The 17,995-nt window shown below is 34.9% G+C and overlaps 1 long non-coding RNA gene across 1 annotated transcript; it reads left to right on the top strand.

The window, feature by feature from the left end:
• The first annotated feature begins 336 nt into the window (after positions 1-336).
• LOC132638270 (uncharacterized) lies at positions 337-4,719 on the top strand. Its single transcript, XR_009581651.1, has 3 exons — positions 337-1,074; positions 1,197-2,063; positions 2,299-4,719. It is a non-coding gene; the product is annotated as an uncharacterized LOC132638270 (long non-coding RNA).
• The last annotated feature ends 13,276 nt before the right edge of the window (positions 4,720-17,995 follow it).

Below are 17,995 nucleotides of genomic sequence, written 5' to 3'. Positions count from 1 at the left end.
GGTTGGCCTTTTTGTTCTTTTTGGCTTTGAATGTAGCTATGTAGTTGATGCACTATGGGTGTTTCGACTAGGTTAATTGTTGAAAATTTTCCAACATTCTCTTAATAATAGCATAACTACTGGTTCACCATAGTGATGCATTTCTTTTTCAGAAAATGAACTTATAGTTCTCTTGATTCTTATTGCGTTGACCTTTTGATTTGCAAGAACAGAAAGCCAGCCTCTCTCTCTTTTGCCTTCCATTGATCATCTTAGACTTAGCGTTGTATGCTATATTTTCATTCTAATGCTTGGTTTTCTTTTCTTCAGTGGATACAAAAAGAAGAGTGCGCTGTCAAATGTAGCTACCGATATCCAGATTTCATCCAATTTTAGCATCAGCTTTTGTATTAATGGGACCACCCCATGAACATGAATAAACTGACTATTTTTGTCTCTCATTATCGTGGAGCAAGCTCAAAAATGTAATTGCAACTTGTTTCACAAATGAATGTACATTGGATGAAGCCAATTATGTTAATATTTAGTCACCTTGATGGTATTTTTTTTTTTTTTTTTTGCGGGGGATAATCCTATTAAACAATAAAAATAAATGAAGTATCGCACCTCTTTTATATTGCCATGTTAGGCCAATCCCGTGCTCAGCACAAGGCATGGATCATCTAATATAAATATATGATTAAGTAGGTTTTTTAATGCCCTTTTTTTTCGATTTTTTATATGGAACTATATCGGTCTAGTTATATGCTCATACAAGATTTATGAAAAAACCAGAAAAATAATTTGGTTTGATCCCACAAATTTTAATTTTAACTATATAATAAGTGTGAGACTTCATGGACGACGAAGGGTAATAAGGTAAACTCACCTTAATACTCACTCTCTAGAAACATCCATCATATTATCCAACGGAACAAAGGAGTACCTCTTTGCGTTCTCCACCTTAATACTCACTCTCTACAAACATGCATCTTATATTATCCAAACGGAACAAAGGAGTGCCTCTTTACGTTCTCTTCCTTTACTTTTGAGAACCTTTTAGCACTATTCATCTTCTTATTAGAACGATTTAAGGTATGATTCTCTCACAATTTTGCTCAAATTCTTGGGTTTTCCTTGTTTTCTTCTCTTTCTTTGTTTTGTTTTTCAAAATCTCTTTAACAGTTCCATTTTCATGGTTGGATTTCCTTGGCCAGAACTCTGGAAGCGAGGTTTGATCTCTGTGTTTGAAGTTGCCTTTTTATCAGCTGGGTGGTTCCATTTCAGATATGCTTTTCTTTCAGTTCTCTTTAGAGTTTCCAATTGCATGACTTAGTGTTATTTTCTTTTGGTGTTATTTTTTATTTCATCAGTAATTTTCTCTCTCTAAAATTAAATATCTAAGCTTAATTTTTTACCATACATGTATTTGAGACTGAATTTTTGTATGTTCTCATTTTTGCTAAATTATCCTATGTGTTGAATGTTACTTCTTCTTTGTCTTTTTTTTTTTTTTTTTTTGGATGGATTTCACTGCGGTCTTTTCATATTTTCTGTGTGTCTTATCAGTATTTTTTTCAGCATACTTATGTTTGAAACTTTACTTTTCGGATGATCTGTCCTAATGTTTTGTTGGGTTGCTCTATGTGTTTCATGTTGTGGGTATGGCTTGAAATAACCGGTGGGACTAAATTTACCGCATTTGGAATTTGGTAATTTAGCAGCCTTGCTGCTAATTTTGGGTAAAAAGTAGAGTCTTTAGTTCTGGTGTTCTTTTAAACCCATTTCTGCCAAGGTCCTTATCATTGTGGGGTATATATATATATATATATATATATATATACACACACACATTAATTATAAAATATTTCAAAATTATTCTATAATTGAGTTTCTGTTGGCTATAGTTGCATTCCATGTTGAGGCTGAAACCTCTTTGAATTTCAATACATAGCAGTAGTGATCATTCATGTTCAATTTGACTGGAATGTAATGATTGGTCACTTCGAATTTCGCAGGATTTTGAAGCTCAAATTTGCCCGAAGAAAGCAGGAAAAAAACAGGAAATAATCTGACTGATAGAGGTAAGTTTGCAGGTGTTTACAACATTTGATTCTTTATGAGTTTGTACTTTTTCGTGGCTTTTTAAATTACTGTGGGCGATTTCATGGTGCATTTTTCCCTTGTCCTTTCTGTAAAGAAGGAAGCAGATTACTAATTTTAGTTCTTTACCTTTCTATTGTGGAATTTAAGGTCATTTTTGCTTAGACACAGATCTTTAGTTCTAAATATTACAATATAATATTCTTTTTGGTGCAGTTTTCAGCAGATGTTTGCTGCAAACAAGAACCTTGCACGATTGGACATTATAAGTGCCCTATTATTTGTGCACATAATAGGGTGGGAGTTTGTGATGGTGTTATAATTTATGGTCGTAACTCTATGCCAAATAATGACTTCAAATCAAAACTTAAAAAGAGTTCTCAGTGCAGAAAGTTTCCTACTTCGATTATTCCACTTTACTTCTTCTTCATCTGAATTGTCTGTCCTTTATGTTTGCTCTGATTGCTGATTGACCTGTCGCCTTTAAATCGATTAAACCAGTAAGCTCTCATCTGTGAGCTTCTTGAGTATTTCTTTGTCCTTCTTCAGTAGTAAAATACATTAAGTTTGTTGTTTCTTTTGAGGTATAGCTTAAGTGGTACTCTGTTAGTTTGAAACCTCAGTAGCTTTTGCCGGAGTTTGAAACAATTAGTCAAGATGGTAAAAGAGAAACTAAATGATCAGGGAGCCATCCCCCAGCCTTCAGGTGACTTATCCCTCAATTTATGAATTTATTGATAATGCTTTGATGTTATGATTGAAGTTGAAATGTTAGATTTTTCATCTATTTGGGGACATCCGATAAAAGCAGATTTTCCATCTAAAACAATTACTATATATTAGATAATTTGCTCTTTTTATTCAAATGGATTGGTAGTACTGATTAAAAAGAAAATTCAAATGGATCAATAGTTTTAATGTAATGGGGCGAGTGAGGAGGGTACAGTAGGATCATAGGATTTAGCCAATATGTTACCAGATTTTCATTTTTTAACACAAACCAGTACCTAAAGGTCTAACCCTCTTTTCCCTTCCAAAGGAAGAAAGCTCGGAGTATGTTTCATTTATTAACTTGCCTTGACAATTTGAGATTTAGTAACCTGGTATAGCTTAAGGAGTTTATCCTCTTGTGTGGACATATGGTCCTTTGTCAAATTTTATAGCTCTCCATTCAAATTATCTCCACTCCACTTTTTCTGTTTAGAAGATACCTAACTGAAGTAAGCATATAAAAACTGAAAATTGAATATAGTTGGTAAATCCCATGTATATAGATATGTTGCACCAGCATCAAAGTATAATAGCATGTCCTGTAATAGTAAGCTTTCTCGAGTATATGGATGCAATTGAAATTGTACTGATATAGCCATCTGAAACATTCTAAGTCTTCTCCCTTTTTAATGTGGTAGTCATGATTTTCAAGTTTCATGCAATTTGTAAATACTTAAATTTGTTTTTGATATCAATTAGAAAAGTTCTACATGTGAATTTACTTACGCTCTTTAGCTTTCTCCTATTTCAACATCTTTTAATCATGTTTGAAGATTCTTTCATTAGGATTTATTATAAAATTTTGTTGTGGAATTTTCTTTATCTAATGCACCATGTTTCCTTATTTTCAATTTTATTTTCTTTATTCAAGCTGATGATATCTCTACGTGTTAAAACGTAATCATCTGTCTTAAGAGTGTTTGGTGTTGTCTACTTCTATGTTTTTAATAAATCTACATTGTTTAGTTAATTTTTACAGTTTAGTTATGTTGAAGATCCGTGTTGTTAACATGGTGTTGAAACCATACGAACACACCCATGTTGTGTGATTCTCAACGTTTGGTTCATTGTTATGTTGTTGTGTTAGGGTGTCTCCATAGGTTGTCAGACTGACATGTATCTGAATGTTAGATAATAATAATATGTTGTCGTAGAAATGTTGGATATAAAATCAATACTTTTTTTAGATAATAAATATAACTACTAATATAATAAATTTAATGTCATCAATGATTTATACTTAAGTAAAACTTTTATATTAAAAATTAATTTGACACTTAATATCCTATCACAATTGCAAGTAATTTAGACATTTTTATATGGAAAGAATATTCTTATAATATAAAATTGAAATATTTAGAAAAGGTTATGATATTAAAAAATAATTACTAATTAGTTGACTCTATATTTATTTGCTTAATCTGTCAAGACATGTGAATATAATTTTATCTTTTAATTCAAATTTAATATAATCTTCCAATTCAAATTCTAAGCAAATCATACTTAGTTCTAATACATTATCTTTTAATTACAACTCAAAAACTAACTTCATTTGACTTTATTACATTGCCTATTAGTATTTTAAAAAATTGTTACGTCGCCTTTGTTGGCACCCAATTTTGTCCCGCCTCTCCCCCGAAATACCTATTTATACTTCTGGTAATTTGAGAAATTAAAAATATGCATTTAAATTTTACTATAATTATTAGTATTTTATTAACACCCACGTTTTATTATTCCACTGCAGTTATTATTATCATCATTATTATTATTATTATTATTAAATTACCATTTATTACTAATCGTCAATAATTATTATTATTCTTGTTATTTCCATTATTATTATTATTATTATTATTATTATTATTATTATTATTATTATTATTAATTACTAATCATTATTATCAGTGTTATTTGTTATCAATTATTAATCATCATTATCATCGTTATTTTATTATTAATTATTATCATTGTTTTATCAATAATTGTTATTTATTATTATTATCATCATCATTATTATTTATTATTATTATTATCATTATTTTATTATTACCACTATTATTGTTATTATTATTAATTTATTATCATTTTGTTATTATCAATAATTGTTATTTATTATTATTATTTTTATTATTAATAATTATATTCATCTTTATTATTATTATTATTATTAATTATTATCATTATTCTTATTGTTATTTTTGTTATTAATTATCAATATTTGTTATCTACTATTATTATTATATCTATTATTATTTTTTATCACCATTATCATCAGCAGTATCATTATTACCATTACCATTATTGTTATCATTATTAGCAGTATTACTACCGCTATTTATTTGCTGCTATTATTTAGTATTATTGAAACTTGCATTTCTCGACGTTTCTACCAACTTCCGCATACACATCGCATTTATTTCACACATTTAAATGATAGCGTTTGTTATTAAATATTATTGCACGGTCATTGCGACATCATATAATTTTTATCCGGGTCTTTTATAATTACATATTTTCGTATTAGGCGATATTCTGGCACCCTCAGTACATCGTTAATCAGAATGGGTCTCTTATTCAAATTTAAAAGTCGAACTATTTCTTGCACTCGGTCCGTATTTTGACTTACCGGACCCCAAATCAAAGTCCGATTAACTCCTAATATTTTTTGGACTAGACCATATTTTCTATCTCAATTTTTTTAGACCAGTCCATGTTTTAATTCTAACCCATTCTTTCAATACTCAGTCCAAAAAATGGACCCAGTCCAAAAAAGAACCGGGTCCGGCCCAATCTTGTTTATGGGAAACCCTTAACCCTTTAGGGTTTCCCCTTCTCATTTTCCCTCATCTTCACTTCACCTCCACCGTTGTTCCTTCTTCTTTTTTCCCGCCCCTCTCCGCCTCTCCTCTCTCTCCCCCTTTTCCTCCTTCTCCGCCTCCCCACTCATCCCTGTTCCCGGGCTTGTCCCCCACTCTTCTCTCTCTCCCGCTCCTCCTTCCCCTTTTCAGCACAAAAACAAAAAAAAAAAAAAAAAAAACTATAAAGAGGAAGAAGAACAGTAGACGAGAGAGGAACAGAACGGAGAAAAACACGAACACAGACGAGACAACACGAACAAAAAAAAAATCCTCTGAACAAGAACCAAATTTCCAGCGATCGAAAATCCCCAGAAAATCAAAAATCGGAAAAAAATCAGATCGGAAGAAAAAGGGTACGAAGAAAAACGAAACCCCGACAAAAACAAGTTTTATTTTTACTAGAAACCCTTCTGAGAGGAGAAAACCAGACCGAAAAAAGGAGGACATATCTTGAACCAAAACCCCCCTGAAAAATCATTTTTTTTAGCAGTAGCAATCTCATCTTGATACCGACTCCGAGTCCAAATCGCCTTCTTTTTTTTTTTTTTCGCGAATCCGAGAACAAACAGATCCAGGATTTGAGTTAATTTCGCAACGTCAAAAATCTGAAATGTTTCGAGTGTAGATTAGAAGCCCTATACCCATTTCGCTGTACTTGCGAAAGGTCAGTACGCCCCTTTCATTTATTCTACATTTTTATCATTCGATTTCTTTCGTCATTAGTAGTTCGGTTTTTCTTTTGTTAAATTAATATGCTTTATGGTTAAGTATGGTTTAAGTTTTTTTTTGGTTAAATTGTTATGTGACATGGGTTAGACGTTATCAGTTTTAAATTTTGTTAAGTATAAGTTTGGTCTTGAATCATTTGAATTTGCATGTTAGTTAAGTTAATGAGCTAGAATCAATTTGTGTATGGTTTTTGTTAGAATTGTGTGAACTCATATAAAGTATAGAAGGGTATGTTGTTGCTGCTCCTGCATTTATCACCCTGTCCATTAGGAATTTGTTTACTTGTGTAAATGACTGGTTTTGATTATATTGTGTTAGCTTGAAATTTGGTTTGATCAGGATTGTCGAAAATACTTATGTAGCCTGTTTTTGATGATTTACATGATAGTTGTTTGGTATTTGATAGCATAAAGTCATGGTTAAGCATGTGTATGTCTGGTTGCAGATCGATATAGAATGATTATTTCATATGATATTAATTCTTAAGGAGCTTAAATTTGTTGTATATTAAGCCTTGATGATAAGTTATGTACAAGTTTGGTATGAGGCTGCTTTAATCTAAAACTAATTTATATTTGTTCTTCCAAAATAAGAACTCCAACTTGTTTCTTTTTTTTTTTTTGAATTTCGAATGCTGTTTTCTAGAAGAAAGTTTAGAAACCTTGAATCATTTTCAGTATTTCTCTTGAGAGGTTGAAAGAGAAAATCTTAAACTGGTAATGTCAAGTTTTGATTTGAAATAGGCCATCTCTGTTTTCTTGCAGAAAATCCATATTAGCTTACAGAGGACATTGCCATTAAAAAATGACCTGTTTTTATTCTTTCCAAATGCATGCTCATGTTAATACCTTGTTCCAGGCTATTCTGGAGCTGGCAGCACTCCTATTGTGTTGTATTTGGTGTCTGACATTCATTAAATAGCTTGACATGATCATGTTGAAAATTTAAACTGGAATTTTAATTAGCTATATAGGTATTTGAACCCTAATTTTGCCTAGTTTGGAACTTGCTGTTAAAAACCTTGTGTCTATGCAAGCATGTTCTAAGTACAAAGGTTTGGACTTCTGTTGGTTCATTCGTTAACCATGATCCAAATGGGAATTAGATATTAATCTCATCTAGCCTTCAGGTTCTCTATGTGTTAAAGATAAATTTGAAATAACTAGTTATGCCTTTCTCCTCTCTTGCTTGTATTAATCTGTATTTGTAACTCCTATGCTCATCTACTTTGAAATGGCAGCTTTGATGATATACATATATCTGGTTCTAACTTGTTAAGTATATCCCGTCTTGCATTATGATAAGAATGATAATTTGTGGTAAAGATAATGGAAATCTGTTTTGTTGGTACCTTAAAAGAGTGAAATCTGGTCTGATTTGCTTAACTTCTTGAAATAGACATTGTGATCATAAGCATGAGCCTTAAAGATTCATTGTTGTATTCATGGAAACATTTTCAAAGACCCCAGGGATTTCCTTCTTTTACTCACTGTCACTTCGATGCAGTTTGTTTAATTGCTAGTTTCATGGATGTCATGTATAGGTTAAATAATCCTCATGTTCTTTGGATTCTGCTCTTCTTTCGCTGATTTTATTTTGCCCAGTAATGTTTAGAGCACTTCTGCCCCTCTATCTTAACTTAGATCTATCGGGTGAAATATAACTATCTCTCAGCTCTGTGCATTATTTTGCCAAGCATAAATTAACTAAATCTGATCTGAATTAGGAATTTAGTCCATCTGTAACTGTTTGTCTCTATACTTATGGTATAAAATGCTTGTGGTTTATTTGTCTGCCCCTGAAGCAATGAACTGAAATAATGATTTAGGTGTTTTTTTCACAGGCTATATGCGACTGGTAGTTATTTAGATATATCGAAGTTGCTTGTATTGATTAAGGCTGCTTGAAATGTCAATTTGCTGGTTCCATCATATATGAACTTAACGTATTCATCTTTGCCTAATTTTGTGCGATTGGCTATTAAAAAAAATTGAGAATCCGTGTGTTGCAAGTGTATTGTGTACGAATGTGTATATATGAAATATTACCTGGATATACATAGTATTCACACAAGTTGCTGAACTGTTTGTTTTGAATCTTGCATTATATATGGCTTTATTTATTGATTATACACTAATCCCTTTTCTTCCATTTTTTTTTGTGCATGACCATCACGTATGAGTCCGGAGGACTCGTTCTACTCCGTATGCGGTTTGGGCTAAGGCCCAACATAAATCTCCTCTTCGTGTCAGCCCAACAGCAGTTCAAAAAAAAAAAAAATGAGGCTGCTGGGCCGAAGCCCAGCAGTGACCCAGAGCAGCAGCAGCCCCAGTAATAAAACTGCTGGGCCGAAACCAAGCAGTGACCCAGTATTAAGCAGCAGCGGCCCAACAAAAAATAGGGCTGCTGGGCCGAAGCCCAACAGTGAACAAGGCCCAACAGCCCCAAAATGGCTGGGCCCATTTGATTCATTCTTTTTATTTCATTTTCGTTTGATTGTGTATTATGTGACTAACGTTTTATTTTATCCTTGCTGATTTAGATGAACTTTAGATGAATTAGTGGATTAACCTTAGCTATGGGTAGTTAACTTAAGAGAGAACTAACAATCAATCTCATAAATTATTTCCTTCTCTTCACGCTTTTTTTATTTAAAATAATCAATTTGCAAAAAATGACATGACCATATATATATTCTAAATTAAAGGATTCACATATTATTATCTTGAGAATTTCGAAACATCACTAACATGCAAATAGGAATTAAAGATTTTTGAACTTCTAAAACGCAAAATCAATCAATACATCGTCGTTTAGTTTGTTTCAAATATTTGTTAAGGCATTACGCAAACCCGCGTTTTTTTTCTGCTTATATATTTCATGCGAGTTTTTATTTTAATTAGCATCATTATTTAAAATCTTTGCAACATTTATAAGTTATTTTTATATGGCATTTGCAGTTTCTTTTTACGCGAATTATTATATTTTCTACAAATTTCATTCTAAACAACATTTTTTTTTATATATATATATTTAAACTTTAACAATATTTATAAATTTTATGGCATTTGAAGTCTCCTTTTATACAAATTATTATCTTCTTTTTCATAAGTTTTATTAAGGATTTTATTTTAAATCTTAGCAACATTTATAAACTTCTATTTCAAATAGTATTCTAAAATCCCCTCTTATGCGAATTATTAGTCCCATTTTTTAACAGCATTATTATTTGAAATCTTCTTTCTTTATAAAAAATGACATTTTAAAAATCCTTTTTTTTTGCATAAATTGTTATATTTTTACAAGTCTTATTTGCACAAGCTTTTCTTTTAAAATTTAAATACTATATCTATCATTGATTAATTAACCTAAGTTTAGTCAGATAACCGTAAGTTAACGGATTCTAAAGGATGTCTAACCCCTTCCCTTTAGGATAATATAGAACACTTACCTAGAATCACACTGGTTAAGCAGACCATTAACAGAGGTTTAGTTTTAACTTTACCTTAGTTAATAATTTGGTGTCCTAATTCACCGCAAAATCAATTAGGTGGCGACTCCTTAAAATAAACAAAGCAATATAGGAATCACCAATATGTTGTACTCCGCTCTAACCCGGTTAAAATGGGATATAACAGCCTTTATTGTTAACTTGTCACTTGACTTAATATCTTAACTCAGTATTTTCCTTTTAGTATTGGGATAATTTAAGGCTACATCTCAACTCCTATTAGTACTCTCAAGGCTAGATGTTTAGAGTGCTTATTTAGTTGGCATTTTCTTACCCCGGTAAACAGTGTAGATACTTTTTTGGATTTTGTTAGTTCCCTTTCTTTAGCTTAGCTTAGTACAATAGGCAGGATTCCTTTTGGCTGTTTTACAGGTTTTTTGTCTAAGTTTGCTTCCCGTTTTGATTGAAATAGCTTCTTTTGCTCACCAATAACCTTGCATCTTCTCGATGCTTTACTAATGACATTTGATTACTTTACCAAAAAAAATCAATTTTTCTTTCATAATGCCAACCTATCTGAATATTCTGTTTATGGTTATTCACCAATAAGAAAACACAATTATTTATCGACATGAATTATACGGTTTATTTTTTTCAAAATATTTCACATTATGATCATCATAGTTTTAAAACCTTTTTCAATAATAATAAATAAAAGAAACTCAGTGCATGGTGTTTCAAAATGCAACTTGTAGTATTTTTCATGTAGTTTTCAAATATATAAACTTTAATCTTGAAATGTTGAGTTAATCTAATTAAATTTAGCTTTAAATTTAGCCAAATTGACTCTTGAAAAGCAAAAAATATCACATAAGTTGAAACAGAGAGACTAATATATTTCCCTTCCTTTCATAGATGGTCTGCAAAGTTAGAATTTTAAAAGAAATACTCAAGATTATAGCAGGATCAACAACGTAGAGAAAAAAGTATGATTTCCAGACTAACAGATGATAGCCAAACAGAAATGCAACTATTTGTTAGGATTTAAATCCCAAATCCGACCTTTGTAAGCAGGTTCCCAGGAAAGATTGGAGGGTCATAGCTGGACCACTTAAATACCAACCTCCTTAGACAGAACCTACTTACGCCGTGATGTAAGCGAAGAATAAATAGCATACACAGATTTATAGTGGTTCACCCTCAATGTGAGAGCTACGTCCACGTTGCTGCTGTAGATCTTATTAAAGAAGAAATATTACAAGTGTTTACAACACTCAACCTCACAACCCCAATCCCAATTACACTCAAGAATTTTACCACAGAAAATTCTCTCAAAGACCTTCTCTTACTTAGGCCTTTCACTAAGAGTATTTCTCTTAGAAATTTTTCTCTCTTTGGGATGTGTTGTCTTCTTCAATTTGGTGTGTTTTTTCAAATGAACCATAAGCTACCTATTTATAGGAATGAATTTCCTATGATGAGGTAAGCGCTTACATCACGACTATCATGAGGTAAGCGCTTACATCACGACTATGTGAACAAAAGAATTGACTTGTTTGGCCAATTCCACACCCAACAAATCTCCCACTTGAAGACTAATTTTAATTTGTCTTCACACTTTGATCGATGCAGCAGCTCTTTCCTAGTTTCATACTTCGTGCAGGCCAACTGAAGCTGAGCATAGCTTCAGTTTGTCTATCGTCACTGCCTTTGTCAGCATGTCTGCTGGATTCTGACTCCCTGCGATCTTCTCAAGCACTAGCGCTCCATCTTCCAAAGCTGATCTAATGAAATGGTACCGGAGTTGTATGTGCTTCGTTCGAGCATGGTAGACCGGGTTCTTTGCCAAATGAATGGCACTTTGGCTATCACAATATAGCACACTTCCCTCGTGGTCCTGATCCAATTCCCGCAAAAAAGATTGTAGCCACATCATTTCCTTTGTGGCCTTCGTCACAGCAACGTACTCAGCCTCACAACTAGAGAGAGCTACTATCTTTTGCAACTTGGAAACCCAAGAGATTGCAGTACCTCCGAAGGTGTAAACATACCCGGATGTGCTCTTTCTGCTATCAATATCACCACCGTTGTCAGCATCAACATACCCTTGCAATCCTGTTTTTTATTTTCGGAAATACAGAGCTGAACTCGAGCTGCCTTTCAGATATCTGAATATCCACTTCACAGCCTCCCAGTGTTGCTTTCCCGGATTGCTCATAAATCAGCTGACAACTCCCACTGCATGTGCAATGTCTGGCCTTGTACATATCATTCCATACATAAGACTACCGATTGCAGATGCATAAGGTATCTTGTCCATCTGCTTCTTCTCATCCTCGGTTGTCGGCGACTGATCCTTTGACAACCGAAAGTGTCGAGCCAAGGGAGTGCTGACTGGCTTGGCATCATGCATGTTAAACCTTTTGATAACATTCCTCACATATTCTTCTTGTGAGAGTTTGATGCCCTCCTTGCTTCGGTCTATTCTCATCCCAAGGATTTGCTTTGCAGCTCCCAAATCCTTCATTGCAAACTCTTCCGATAACCCTTTTTTCAACCGATCAATCTCCTGTAGGTTTGCTCCTACGATTAGCATGTCGTCGACATAGAGTAGCAGTATCATGTACGAGTCTTCAAATTTTTTGAAGTAACAGCAGTGATCTGCCTCGCACCTTAAAAAATCAGCTTTCTTCATAAAGTTGTCAAACTTTAAATACCACTGTCTTGGAGCCTGTTTTAGTCCGTACAGACTCTTTTGAAGTTTGCACACCAGATTCTCCTTTCCTTTGATTTTGAATCCCTCCGGCTGTCGCATGTAGATTTTCTCGTCTAGATCACCGTGAAGAAATGCAGTTTTCACGTCCATCTGTTGCAGATGTAGATTTTCCTTTGCTACCAGCCCAAGAACAGTTCTGATAGTCACCATCTTGACTACGGGAGAGAAGATCTCCGTATAGTCAATGCCTTCTTTCTGTTGAAATCCCTTTGCAACCAGCCTTGCTTTATAACGCTTGCTTCCATTGGGTTCTTCCTTTATCCGATAAACCCATTTGTTTTGCAATGCCTTTTTATCCTTTGGCAACTCGGATAATTCCCATGTATGATTTGCCGATAGTGAATCCATTTCATCCTTCATTGCCAGCTCCCACTTAGTCGATTCATCGACTTGCATTGCTTCTTCATAACATTCCGGCTCCCCTCTATCAGTGAGTAGAATGTAGTTGAGGGATGGAGAGTACCTGTGAAGCGGCTTCCTGATCCTGGATGATCTACGCAGTTCTGTGATTGGCGTCTGTTCATTTGTTTCAGAATCAGCACTTTCATCAGCACCTTCTCGGATTGTTTGTTCCTCTGCCTCTGTTGTACCTGGCTGCGGCTCAGGTGTCGGGAAGTCCCTCAAATCGACTATTTCCGATTCCTTGTCCTGACATTCTGAATTCTTTTGCAGCTTGTCTTTGTACAGTACCTCTTCGTTGAAGACAACATTCCTGCTTCGGATGATCTTCCGATTTTGTTCATCCCAAAATCGGTACCCAAGCTCGGTGTCACCATAGCCAATAAAGTAACACTTCTTTGATTTTGGATCAAGCTTGCTTCTAGCCGTATCATCATTATGAACGTATGATAAGCAGCCGAACACTTTCAGAAATGAAAGATTTACCTTCTTGCCACTCCAGACTTCTTCTGGAATTCTGAAATCCAAGGGAACTGACGGTTCTCGGTTAATTAAGAAGGCCGCGGTATTGACTGCATCTGCCCAGAATGTCTTGGGCAGTCCAGAGTGTATTCTCATACTCCGAGCACGCTCGTTCAACGTTCGGTTCATTCTTTCGGCTATTCCATTTTGTTGCGGCGTTCCAGGAATAGTCTTCATCATCTTGATCCCATTTTCGGCACAGTACCGTTTGAAATCACCATCGGTGTATTCTCCGCTGTTGTCGGACCTCAAACACTTCAACTTGAGGTTTGTTTCATTCTCGACCATGGCTTTCCATCTTTTGAATACACTAAACACATCGGATTTATTTTTCATAAAATAAACCCATACCTTCCTGGTTGAATCATCAATGAAGGTCACGTAATAGTTTGATCCTCCAAGGGAGGGGACAGTGGTAGGTCCCCACACGTCTGTGTGCACCAATTCCAACTTCTCGACCTTCAACTCCCTGCCTGCATTTGAGAAGCTTACTCGCTTTTGTTTTCCGAGAATGCAGCTCTCACATGTATGAAGGTCCACCGTCTTCAGCTCCGGAATTAAGCCATTTGTCACCAACAGCTTCATCCCCTTCTGGCTTATATGCCCCAGCCGACGATGCCACAAATCTGTCTTCTTTGTGTTGTCAACCACAGCAACAGTATCACGACAGCTAGTCGTCATGTAGAGAGTGTCAATCTTCTTTCCTCGGCCAACTACCATAGCACCTTTCGCCACCTTCCAAGACCCATTACCAAAGTTGAGATCATATCCCTCATCATCAAGCTGACCTACTGAGATCAGGTTTCGCATCAGCTTTGGAACATGTCTAACTTTTGTAATCTTCCATGAGGATCCATTTGACATCTTCAAATTAATATCTCCCGTGCCAACAACATCTAGCGGCTCTCCATCGGCTAAATAAACTTTGCCGAGATTCCCAGCCACGTAGTTTGTCATTATATCATGATGTGGGGTGGTATGAAAGGACGCTCCTGAGTCAAGCACCCAAGAGTCTATCGGGCTGTCAACCGATAGCAACAACGCATCGCCAATGTCTTCCGTAGCAGCGTTGATTCCAGCCCCCTTGTTGTCCTCCTTCTTTGGCGCCCTGCAGTTCTTCTTGAAGTGACCTGGTTTTCCACAGTTCCAACACTCATGTGTTCGTCCTGGTCTGGATTGACCCCTGCCATTCCTTGACTTCGATCTGCCCCTATTTCGGTTGTAGTTTCTGTCATAATTTCTGCTTCTGTTTTCAACATTAAAAGCAGAACTCGTCGATGCCTCTCCCGAATCTGTCCTGCGCACCTCCTCAGCAAGGATACGATCCCTAACATCGTTGAACTTTAGTTTGTAACTGCCGACAGAATTACTAACCGCTGCTCTCATTGGCTCCCAACTATTTGGTAGGGATGCCAACAAAATTAGAGCTTGTACTTCATCATCGAAATTAATTTTTACCGATGACAATTGATTTACAATGGTATTGAATTCATTTATGTGTGCAGCAACATGAGCATTTTCCATCATCTTTAGATGAAATAGTTTCTTCATGAGAAATACCTTATTATTTGCCGAAGGTTTCTCATACATGTCAGACAATACCTTCATCATATCTGCGGTGGTCTTCTCCTTTGCCACGTTGTGAGCAACGTTCTTCGACAGCGTCAGTCGAATGACTCCCAGAACTTGTCTGTCGAGGAGATCCCAATCTGCTTGCTTCATCTCCTCTGGTTTCGGACTCAGAGGTTCATGAAGCTTTTTGCCATATAAATAATCTTCAATTTGCATTCTCCAGAACGCAAAATCTGTACCATCGAATTTACCGATGTCGTGCGTCGTACCATCTTCGCCTCCCATCGTTTCTAAATCACAACACAACCTGTTGCTCTGATACCAGTTGTTAGGATTTAAATCCCAAATCCGACCTTTGTAAGCAGGTTCCCAGGAAAGATTGGAGGGTCACAGCTGGACCACTTAAATACCAACCTCCTTAGACAGAACCTACTTACGCCGTGATGTAAGCGAAGAATAAATAGCACACACAGATTTATAGTGGTTCACCCTCAATGTGAGAGCTACGTCCACGTTGCTGCTGCAGATCTTATTAAAGAAGAAATATTACAAGTGTTTACAACACTCAACCTCACAACCCCAATCCCAATTACACTCAAGAATTTTACCACAGAAAATTCTCTCAAAGACCTTCTCTTACTTAGGCCTTTCACTAAGAGTATTTCTCTTAGAAATTTTTCTCTCTTTGGGATGTGTTGTCTTCTTCAATTTGGTGTGTTTTTCAAATGAACCATAAGCTACCTATTTATAGGAATGAATTTCCTATGATGAGGTAAGCGCTTACATCACGACTATCATGAGGTAAGCGCTTACATCACGACTATGTGAACAAAAGAATTGACTTGTTTGGCCAATTCCACACCCAACACTATTGTTGTCACAAGTACATATGGACATGAATAATTCCAACAGGTTGTTATTGAGAAAATCAAAATCGACATCATGATCAAAACCAACATGTCCAAATGTAACCATTTAAATTCTGCTGAAAATCCAATTTATAATCCAAGAGAATGTTGTCAATAGCCGATGTAGGAAAATATGTAACTAAAAATAAAAATTATTATCTCACTAAGTATATTAATCTTAAATTAAATTGTGCATGTCATCCATAATTTGACACTCATATATACTTTTAAAAAAATATTTGTGACTTCTCATTTTCAAAAAACTTAGTAAGTTGCCTCCTTCAAACTTTAGTTGTTTACTTTCCATTTCTTACTCCCTTCTAATGTCTTAGTGTCAAAATAATTTGTCAAGTTTGTCATCCAAAAAAAAATTGTCAAGTTTAAATTCTTTAATTAAGAATAGCGGAATGCTCAAATTTGCGACTATTATAACTGAATCTTATTATTTAAATTTGAACATGGATTCAGGCGGGATCCAAATCATATTGTAGAGACATCCTATTAGCTGTCAGGAGAGATGAGCATTTTATGCAAGGAAAGCACAACGCTGGACTCATGGAACTTACATCAAGTTTCCCAAGCAAAGGCTGGAAATAGCTTATGTTACGATGACTGCCAAATCTGAGATTGTTTTTCCCTTAATTTTAGCTAGGTACCGAAGCAAGTTAGATGTTGGAACAATTATCTTTTGCTTTAGCCAAATTGAGAAATAAAGAATATGGAGTTTTCCAGTGTATGTATGTTTCCTTCTGTGAAATTATTTTCGTTGAACTTTTTGGTAATCTTGAAATTGTGCAAATAATACTAACAACATTGTTTGGCATAGGCCCGTGCTCAGCACGACATATTGATCTCTTGGTAATATTTGATGTAGGTGGACACACAATTTCTGGGAAGAATGTAGGCTACACTGAAGCAGGCATGTTTTCACAAGTAAGGTAATGCACTCATTCTTACCTCATTTGTTTTCAAAAGCCATATTATATCTTTCTTATTTAATTGATCACGTATTTTCTTGTACAAAGAAAAAAGATGTGACAGAGAATTGCATTATGAAATGCTATATGTTACTATTTTCTCTAAAATTCATATGATGTGTTTGAGAGTTGCACAAAGCCAGTAAACCTTCAGTGGTCGTTTGGTACGTAGACAAAACATTCCCAGGATTATAATCCTGGGAATAATTTATCCCATCTCTTGGGACTAATTTATCCCATCAAGGAGATGAGATAAAATAATCACAGGATTAACGGGATAAGATGATTATCCATCTTTAAGTTTGGGATGCACTTTATATGTTGTTTGGTACAAAATTAATCGCACAGTTAGTGCTGGGATATCCCAGCTAATACCGTGCACCAAACGGCCCCTTAGTATCAGTAAGGAGTTGCAAATTAGATTTAGACATGTACGACATAGAAGCCACGTGTGCTGCCTCTTAGGGTATTGTACTCTCACACGGCCTTGCTTCTTCAAGTGAGGCACCAATACATGGTCAGATTCGAAGTTTTAAAATTTGATTGCATCTAATAATGACTTATTACCATGTTTCTTGAAGATATAATTGGGTAAGGTAATCTTTTACGCCTTTCAACTGCAAAAGGACTCTGGGATGCGAAATTGGTGTAAAATAAAAAGATTGAATGGTTGTTATGCAGTAGACTGTCTGTTTTGCTAAAAGGTTTACCTTTGTTCTCGATATGAGTGTATAAAATGCTGCCAACAAAATAGTGCATTTGGAGTGCTTAAAACTGTTTCTTCTGGCGAATTCCGCCTAGCTAAGAAGAAAAAATCTATAACGGAAGAGTTATGAATTTTTGAAGTGTTAATTCACTTTGGATGAGTGATATCCATTCAAGAACCTATGAAGAATGGGTATTTCCTTTTTATTTTAATTATAATGTCAAAATATAACTATTGTTAC

The sequence above is a fragment of the Lycium barbarum genome, chromosome 4 (assembly GCF_019175385.1).
Source record: "Lycium barbarum isolate Lr01 chromosome 4, ASM1917538v2, whole genome shotgun sequence".
Classification (NCBI taxonomy): Eukaryota; Viridiplantae; Streptophyta; class Magnoliopsida; order Solanales; family Solanaceae; genus Lycium; species Lycium barbarum.
This window is presented reverse-complemented; position numbering and strand designations above follow the sequence as displayed.